The 10274-nt window shown below is 39.5% G+C and overlaps 1 non-coding gene across 1 annotated transcript; it reads right to left on the bottom strand.

The window, feature by feature from the left end:
• Window positions 1-6660: 6660 nt before the first annotated feature.
• On the bottom strand, window positions 6661-6851 carry LOC142425032 (U2 spliceosomal RNA). The gene has a single exon (XR_012779431.1). It is a non-coding gene; the product is annotated as a U2 spliceosomal RNA (small nuclear RNA).
• Window positions 6852-10274: the final 3423 nt, after the last annotated feature.

Raw genomic sequence — 10274 nt, 5'->3', positions numbered from 1 at the left:
TGGGTTCCTAGAATTACATCTAAATTTTCGTTAATAAAGAACCAATCCTCTACATCCTTGGTATATCTGTGTCTGACTTGGGGAGCTTCATAGAATTGCAGAAGGGCCTGGCCCAAATACAGTCTGGGTAAATGTAAGATTACCACAATCCCTGAAACTAGAGACCTGGAGAAAATCCCCTATTCTGTGAACATGGGTTATGGAGAGCATAATGTTTGTTGTGAAGAGCTGACAAGGATAATATGATACAAAATGGAACAGTGTGTCCTATTGATTCCAGAGGCAGTAATCAGTGCCCACTATAAAGGAATGAGTAAACATGGCAAGGGCCTTATATACTGAAAAAAAAAAAGTTGTTTAATGTGTTCTCTATCTCAAAAAGTCTAAAATCCAATGGAAAGGACAACAGCTTAAAAGAAGCAAGATGAAACGGAAATAATTGAACTATAGAGAAAAAAGAAACTGTTTTTTCCCAATTCAAGTATTTCTCAGATTTCTGATCAAGTTAGAACTTGTTTTTCTGAATATGTTTTTTCTCTGTATCTTTCAGCTCTCTAAAAAAAAATAAACATGATATATTTGAAGCACCTAGTGAAGCCCTAACACATAGAAGATAATCCATAAAGATAGTTCAAAGGTGCAGAAACTGACCATTTTGACCAAGATTGGACATTTTAAAAATATTTTGAACAATTTAAATAAGAAAACTATTAAGTAGTTAAGATAATATACTAGGTAAGGCAAATTTCTGAAGTTTTCTACTTGTTTACAGTTATGTTTGGCATGCTTCCTACTTCTGTGCCTCTTCACACCTTTGGTGGATGTTTCGTGGTACGGAAAGTATATGTATTCCAAAAATAAGAACCACATTGCATAATCTGTTATTTGGGGGTTGCCTATGATCTATCATATAAAGGTAGTTTCCAATGTACAACAGAATTGAGTTATGATAAATTTATGACAATCTTATGACCTTTTTCCCCCATATATCACATTGTTATTAATATGTATTATACACAATGATGTAATACATATTTTTCTGGTTACCATTCTTATGCCAACTCCAAAGATATAACAATCACATTTGTAGAGACATTGACAATAAAGAATGACAATCATGAAGTTTTCAGTTGTTGCTGTTGTTTATTTTAAGTACTCAACTGACTTAAAAGGGAATCTTTCTTTGGAATGCTACCTGGGAGTATATATACATTTTCTTTCTGTTTAGTAATAAACCAAAATAATTGGATGCAGGTACAGTAATCTTTAGGGGAGATGACTCAGTTGCATTCAAATACAAAAGAGTAGGGAAACTCGTGATAATAGAGAAACCTATTTAACATTCCATAACTTCCAAATAATATGGCCATAGAAACTGATCTCAAAATAACAGTAATGTTCAAGTAGAAACAGTCAGACAGGCAAGATAAGTAGACTTGATTAGGAGGAAGGACTAATACACACCACTATATAGAGAGAGATTTGGCAGACGATCTTTTTAGAAACATAATTGTATGTGCATATTTGTGCTTATAATAAAGCAAACAGGAGCTGAAAGTATCTAATCTTCTTAATCAAAACCAAGCACCAGGAATGCATGCGTTACTAGGTCTGGAGGTTTGGGACCCCAATCAAGGAGGGCATCTCGGCCAATTGTCGCAAACAAACTCTACTCTTGTGCAAAACAAATGGGTGTTAAGAGCTTGTGAGACATTAACTTAGGCACTACTGTTGGTCCCTCCTCATCCAGAACAACAACAGTGAAAAGTTAAAGACATATGGAAAAAATTCATTCAAAGTTCTAATGGGCCATGAGAACATCAGTCTCTGAGACCCAGAGACTCAGAAGAACTAGAGGTGTTCAAGTTTCCACCACAGAAGAAGACTATAAAAAAAAGCAAACAAAAATAAAAAAGTCATTGCCATTGAGTGGATACCAATTCATAGCAACCCTGTAAGACACGCTAGAACTACGCCTATGGGTTTCTGAGACTGTAACTATTAACAGGAGCGGAAAGACCCTATCTCTAACTCATAGCCACTGGTGGTTCTGAACCACAGACCTTTAGAATCTCAGCCAACATGTAACTACTACACCACCAACCAATAGCCTACGGGATGTATGCATTCCCTTTGAGATAAAAAAGAAAAGGGTAGCATTTGCCCAAGGACAAAATTCAGAAGGCAAGAGGGGTAGGAAGTGAAGGGGAATGAAGAAAGAAAATCCAGGGAGTAAGCAAGATAAGCCATACTACACTGTGGAGACTGCAATCCACAACATACAACAAAATGCGTATGAATTAATGAGTGGGAAAATGGTTTACTCTTTCAATGTTCACCAATTTTCAATTCAAATTTAAAAAATGAAAAAGTCCCCACTCTCAAATAACACCTTTTTGAGGCAGAAATCATTTCTATGGACCCCATTTGGAGCAATGCTACCTTCTGAGTTAAGAAGCATGAGGAGTGGAGAACAATTAGGAGCTATGAATTTTATCCACTGCGGAGATACGTAATATATGTTATAATAGGGTTGAAAGGTAAAGGCATCCTGGATGGCAGACTACCTTTCTTGATACTCTTCCCTCAAGTACATTTTAGAATTTAACCCATTATTCAGTCCATATAGTTGAGTCTTAGCCACACTCCTCCCTGGTGACAGTAGGACTATGTTAGTCAATTCAGCCCAAACTACTATGGCAAATTTTCCTGAAAGATACAACCAAGTACCCCTGTTAATGCAACAGGGACACACAGGGATTGAATGGAGGCACCACAAGAACAATATCAACGAGAATAAAAAGTTAATGCAATGGGAAAATCACTGGTTTGTTGCAGTGGGCCTGGAAGTATGGTTGCTGAGAACCTTATACAAATGCAGATTCTTAGTTCTTACCTCAAAACTATTCACTCACAGATTGGAAGGAAACACCCTGCAAGTGGGATCCAGCAACCTGTTTTAATCAGCCCTCCCATGGAACACACAAAAGCTGGACAATGACCAAGGAACATCAAATGTCCAACATGCTTGATTCGTGGTGTGGGCAAAGAATATTGACTATACCGTGGACTACCAAAAGAGCCAACAAATCTGTTTGGGAGAAAACAGCAGCCAGAATGCCCCTTAGAAGCAAAGATGATATGACTTTGCCTTGCCTACTTTGGACATCTTCAGGGAAATAAAACCAATCTCTAGAGAAGATTATCATATTTGGTAGAGAGGTGTCAGTGAAAATAAGTGAAACACTCCAGAAGTTGGATTAACACAATAGTTGCACCAATGGGCAATGGTGTGGGACTAGGAAGTGTTTCATTCTGTTCTACATCAGTTGTACTGAATCAGAGCCAATTCTATAAAGACCTCCAACAACCAGGTAATGCTAATGCACACCAAGATTTGAAAATATTGGTCTGAATAGGAAGTATTTAAGTTGACAAGTTGAATAAAAGGATAAGAATTATTTCTAAAAGTTGCAAGGTGGTTCACATAACAAAGTAGAAACTATTCCACTCTTTTAATTATTAAAAGGATACATAAACCTAAACCCAAACCAAGAGTATGAAAAGAGATGGGCTGAGGAAGACGGCAACATCCTCTCTCGTTATAGCCCCGGTTTTCAAGTAAGCATCACTAACACCTCATTAAGAGTTAGCTCATAGCTCTAGGGGTTTTCCCAAATGGCTGTAATGGTTGTGTTGTGTTTTGCTTTGCCTTCTACTCTAGAAAACTGTCAGCCTCCAAATAATTTTTACAATGAATTTCCTGGGTCCAGAAAACCATTTCCGTAGCCTCTGTGAACAAATGGTGAGTGGGGTTCTTTGGGGGCTCGCGGAAAGCACAGGGGCAGCAAAGCTCAATGCTCATTTGATGAACAGGAGTGGGGTAGGGAATCAATGTTAGGGTTGCCTACATGTCTTCATCTAATCTTTGCCTCTTTGACTTTAATCCCAAAAGATGTCGTCAAAGCACCAGACCTGAGGGGGAAATGGCATGGCCTCAGAGCACAAAAGAACAAGCTGGCAGGCTTCTAAGGTAGAGCTGTCTTAAAATAGCCCTATGCCTGTAAGCCTCCTGAAAGTTTCACTGCCAAGGGAATTGCCTCTGTTGGCATTCACTTCCAGCGACCTACCAGCAAGAACACAGTGGTGGAGGGCTGCCTGCCTGCCGAAAGCTAAAGAGGTGGTTTCCATCCCCAGCATCTGCTGCATTGTTAAGGAAAAGCAGATGGAGAGGCATGCTTAAAGGGATTCGGGTTATTTATATTCACAATGGAATGTCCCTCGATTGGGGCCCTAACATAGCATAGGAAATCCTCCTGTGATGCTATGCATAAAGCCACATTTGTTCGCATAGACAAATGAAGAGTCATTTTTACCCAAAATAAAAGCCATATTCAAATCCAGAACACCATGACAAATCAGCTCCAAAGAGACAGGAAAAACAGGATAAGCTATAGGATGGCACAAACAACGAGCCACTGGGCCCAGAGTCCTCAGCAAGCGAGGAAAACACAGGCTCACGTGTGCTCACTTCTTCTTCTGCAGTGAGTATGCTTTTCACCACATCGTGCGGTGTTTGGTTCAGGTTGGGAAGTAAGTTCCAGTAAACCCACAGGAAGCATACATTCTTCCAGGACACTCCATCCCGGGGCAAGGTGTATGCGCTTCAGAAGAGGCTTTGATTCTCTGAGAAGGAGGCTGAGACAGAGGTTGATGCCAGTCCGACCGGAAACGGAATGAAAATGTGAAATAATTCGGTACAGATTAGTACATAAGAACAAGTGAACTCGTGTTTTCTCTTGATAATGAGTTCATCGGACTCTGGCTTGACTAGTAAGGGAACTGTTACCATGTCAGTCCCGCTCAGACACCGTAATGACAGTCCTGTGGAGCGGTCCTGCTCTGCACACAGGGGGCCATGAGTCGTTATCAATTCAGCAGCCATTGACAAGCCATATTTTCAGAAAGTAGCATGGTATGTTAATACCGCATGCTGAAAGAGCACTGTGTCCTATTTTAGGGATAAAGTTACTTGTTTTCCTTATATGCTTAACCAACTAAGTCTCCTTAGACCTTCCTCTCCAAAAAATTGGGTCAATGAAAAAAGATGAACTCTTAAAAGCACTCTAGTAAGAGGACAGGGGATATAGTTATACATACGGTTATGGACACAATCATTAGATCTATTGATGGTTATAGTTAATGCCCAGACCTTCTTATAATTATAGCTGCAATAATCTAATAATTATATCTAATAATTAAGACTCATTCAAAATGTCCTATAGGTTTTACAATAGTGTGGCTCCAATTATTCAAAAAATTAGATTCATTAGGACTAATGAACATACAAGAGACCTTCAAAAAGTGGGTGGAAAATTCCATTAATTTATAATTCCCGCTTTCCAGAAACTTCTTAAGCCTCCTTGTATAAGAACCGCAGTGCTGCCGTGATGAAGCATTCTGCTGCTACATTGAAGTTTGCTCTTTCAAAACTACCAAAGGCATCATGGGAGAATGATGTGTGAATTGCCTTCCATAAAAAAAAACTGCAGCCTTGGAAGCCTTCTGGATCAATACGACTCCATCTCATAGGGCTGCTCTCGCTCAGGACCGACTCGGAGACACAGGCTGTCGCTTAGTGAGCTCACGAGGATGCTCAGAATACAATGATACCAAATCTTAGGAATTTTTCTCTAAAAAGCAACAAAATGTGAAGCTTTTTTCACAACACACCCTTCATCTACATCTGTAAACTTCTGAAGGTGGTGTTTCCATCTCCCAACCTCTTCCCTGAAGAATTATTTTGGCAGTTTGGGCATCCTCTGGGGCCTCCAATCATATTCCTTTGAAATGTTCTTTGGGTTTGTGAACCATGAAGTCTGAAGGGGCAAGAGTAGGACTATAGAGTGGCTAGGGTAATGTTTCCCAATAAAATTATTCCAGGACAGCCCTGCTACCCTTGAAGGGGAAATAAGCAACTGCATTTTCATGATGGCAAAAAACAGTTATTAGAAAAAATACAGAAAGAAAACTAACACCAAAAACATTGTTCGTGCTACTTGCCTGGCTTTTTTTTTTAATGCAGTTTTCAATTTTCTTAAAATCCCTCCCTCATCCTTAGGGTGGGGAAGGGAGGGGGGAAATGAGGAGCTGATACCAAGGGCTCAAGTAAAAAGAAAATGTTTGAAAAGGAGATGGCAACATATGTACAAATGTGCTTGACACGATGGTTGAATGTACAGATTGTGATAAGAGCTGTAAGAGCCCCCAATAAAAGTATTTAATAAATTAAAAAATCCCTCCCTAATAGGCTCCCATGATTTTCCTGTGTTCTTTAAGAAAATCTGTCAAGTTTATCCTTTTAGACGGCCCCCAAATAGTTAGCACTACCTGGAGTTGGCTTTATGTACACTAGAACGCAACACTGCTCACGACAGGGTCGCTCTCCCAAGTCTTCTTCTGACCTACTTTACCAAACATGATGTTTTTCTTCAGCCATCAGGGTCTGCTGAGAATGTGTCCAAATTCTATGAGACCAAGTCTCACCATCCTCACTCCTAAGGAGAATTGTAGCTGCACTTCCTCGGAGACAGATTTGTTTGGTCTTCTGCCAATCGTTGGTATTTTCTTTTTTGTTGTTGTTTTTTTGTTTTGTTTTTGTTTTGGTGTACCGTTCCTGGAAGTACTGCAATACCAGGTTGCTGCGTGGAGTGGACAGCGCAAGCGCCTATTCCATCTCCCTGCCCCCCAAATCCATTTAATATATTGTCATTGGAGAAAGGACGTATCAGATATTAAGCTGATAAGAACAGATACTACACTTGATCTTAGCCAAAAGACCGAGAAGCAATTGGTACTTTCAATACCCTTTTCTGCCACCACAGTTCAAATGCATCAGTGCTTCTCTGGCCATCTTTACTGATGGCCCAGCTTTTACATGGATGCGAGATAATTGAGAGAAAAGAAACATGGCTTGGGTCACGCACACATTAGTTCTCGAAGCGAAATATTTGCTTACGAACCGTTTCAAGAGGTCTTGTCTTCGGCAGCAGATTTTCTCCAAGCAGTGCGTTGTTTGGTTTCATGACCGCTACTTAAATCTCTGTTTATCATGATGTTGTCTGTTGGTCCCGTTGAAAATATTTGTGTTTCCTTTCCATTCGGAGAGCTATAATCTTTGATCTTCACTGGTAAGTGCTTCGAGTCCATTTGCCTTCCAGCAAGCAAAGTGGTGCCACGTGTCTCTTGCAGGTTGCTAAAAGCCATCCTGCAGTGCTGTTGTTTTCCTTCATGTAGTCCAGTTTCTCACATTAGTGGCTCAGCATACAAACTGAATAAGTATAGTGGAAGGGTACAACTCGGATGCACACACGCACTAGCCCTTTGTCCTAGTCAGACATCTGCTTCTTGATCTGTGCACAGGTTAATTGTTCATGAGCACAATTAAGTATTTCAGAATTCCCATTCCAATGATATTTAGATAAACTATTTCGATTCCTAGGAGATCTTGTGTACAATTATCTAAAGACCACATCCATGGGCTTAAATGTGTTTCATTTAGAATAAACTCATGCATATATGTACTGGAGTCCTAAGAGAAATGTATTAATTTACGGTCATATAGTATTGACCCCAAGCATATACAATTACATTGTGTCTAATTGCAGCACCCATGCTTGGCAGCATCACAAGTACCCTCTACAACAAAATTTACAGAGAATGTCTTTGTTTGTTCTTCTGCCACATTTTTGGTACTTTCAATGTTCTTTTCCACCACCATCATTCAAATTCATATTACACACGAGCAAACTCTCACTTGATTATTTCACTTTGCAGGTGTGACTGCTTTCTTAGAAAGTTCGTAAGCATGGCTTTCTTCCTAGCACTAATTCTGTCATTTTCTTTGCCTTAAAGGTTTTAAGTTTATCTGACAATAAGTAGAAAAGAAATGAAATATTCATGCAGTGATCCCCAAGACGGGTGCCCATTTCCACCCTGGTGTCTTTGCCAAATTCTAAATTGTTTTCCGTAGCGATGATCTTCCCCAGTTTCTTTGATGCAAAGAAATCATTCTCACTCTTTCAGGCCCCTTCTGCTTGGGCATTGAAGTCTACTTTGTAGGATAGTTACATGTGTCAAGTGACTTCTAGGTCATGGTCACCCCAAGTACAACAGACAGAAATACTCCGGGTCTGGGGCCATCCTCCTAGCGATTGTGATTGTTTTAGTAACTGTATCAAACCACCTCGTGGAAGAGTCTCCTCTTTTTCATTGACCCTCAGCTTATCCAGGGTGACGCTCTTCTCCAGAGACTAGTCTCCCTGTGAATATGCCCAAAGTACAGGAAGTGACTTAAAATGTCATTGTTTCTAGGGAGCCTTCATTCTTCTGTGATAGAACTACTACCCCAACTAGATTGTGAACACTCACAGGACTAGGAGAATAGCTTAGTCATTTTCTCCGAGGGGGCCCGGGAAGGATGAGTGTTGTGAACTCCACAGAAAGACAATGAGAATAAGCAGCACTGTGGTGAAAGGGAATGTTCTGTGGGTCTGCTTGAACTTTCTTGGATTGTAATCTTAATGGGAGAGTTTCAACCGCGTCAGTGTTTTATATGCCATTTTATTCCTTAGAGATTTCAGATGATTAAATTTGTAGACAACAAAATAAATTAATTTTGACGACAAATTATTTCATTGTTAATGTTCTTTTATCTCAGGCATTAAACAGAAACATTCACTATTTATCACTTGGTATATATGAGACATGGTATATGTCAAATGGTATAATTAAGTGAGTGAGATAAACTCTCATTTGATTCTCATGTAAATAATCTTAGAGAATGAGTATTATTATTATTATCCATTGATTTCTTACACATAATAAGTGAGGGTAAGTAATAAAAAGCAAAGTGCTATTGAGGCAGGATTAAAATAGAAAATCCCATATATCAAAATAATAGTGAAACATATAATATGCAAATAATTTCTAAGCATATCTTCAAGTAATAAAATAGTATTTACACATATAATGGTTTACTACATTCCATGAGGGGCCCCGATGGCACAGCGGCTACCTTGCAGGCAACTAACAGTAAGGTCCGCAGTTCAAAACCGTCAGTTACAGTCTCATAATCTCACAGGGACAGTTCTACCCGGCTCTCTAGGGTCACCATGAGTCAGAATCGACTTGATGACAGTGAATTTCATTTTTTGTTTGTTCATTTTATATACCAAGGGTGCCATGGTGGAGCAGTGGGTTACTGGCTGGGCGCTAAGTTCAAAGTCAGCAGTTCTAAACCAGCCAGCTCTCTGTGGGAGTGAGGTGAGGATTTCTGCTCTCATGAAGACTGACAAAGTCAGGAACCCCTCAAGGCAGCTCCACCTTATCCTTGAGGGTCACTGTGAGTTAGAATTGACTCAAATAGAGCAAGTTCGGTTTGGTTTTTATCAACTATACATATAAGAAGTCCATTTTTCTCAACAATAAAGAAAAACTAAGTAGCGGGGGGAGAGTATTGTGAGAAGCAGGAGATTTGCTTTTAAATGGATATATCAGGGAAGACAAATCTTGAAAGGGTAGGCAATAAATAAAATTATGACACTTGGGAATTATGAAGAGGTGCATCTCAGGGAAAGAGCACACAAACACAACACAGATGAAACACCGTAAAGTAATACTGCAGTTTTCAAACCTCTAGCTATGTGTGCTGAAGTTGACGGTATAGATCGGCAATATTTGAAAAATGTGAATTGTACCAGTCATTGAAAATCTGGAACTACATCATTGGCAAGGCTAGGCAATTTTAGGAAAGGGAATCTGAAAGCCGTCTGGAGAGGTGATCACTGAAATTCTGAAATGGACGGAATGTTGAATTATACACAACACACCTGCCCTTTCCTCAACTGAATCCTATATTGTTGTAAATTGAGAATCTTCCAAAGACTAGGGGAAAGTCTTTGGGGGATTTTTAAACAAACTTTGACTAATTTCAGTACTGAAAATATGGAAATAGAAATTTCATATTGAATTGGAAAAAAACAATAGCAGAAATCCATTCTACACCCTCCACTATTAAAAAAAGGAGAACAAACAAGAACATAATCTTGTGAACCTGAACTGACTACGATTGATTCAATTCCAACTCCTCCTGGTACAGAGGACATACTACAGCTCCTTAGCATGTTGAGACTGTAAGTCTTTATAACAACAGTGTTTCTCCACCTTCCTAGTGCTGTGACCTTAATACAGGTCCTCATGTTGTGGTGACCCAC

Source organism: Tenrec ecaudatus, chromosome 13 (genome assembly GCF_050624435.1).
Source record: "Tenrec ecaudatus isolate mTenEca1 chromosome 13, mTenEca1.hap1, whole genome shotgun sequence".
Taxonomy (NCBI): domain Eukaryota; kingdom Metazoa; phylum Chordata; class Mammalia; order Afrosoricida; family Tenrecidae; genus Tenrec; species Tenrec ecaudatus.
The sequence above is the reverse complement of the archived record's forward strand: the minus strand, read 5'-3'. Positions and strand labels throughout refer to the sequence as shown.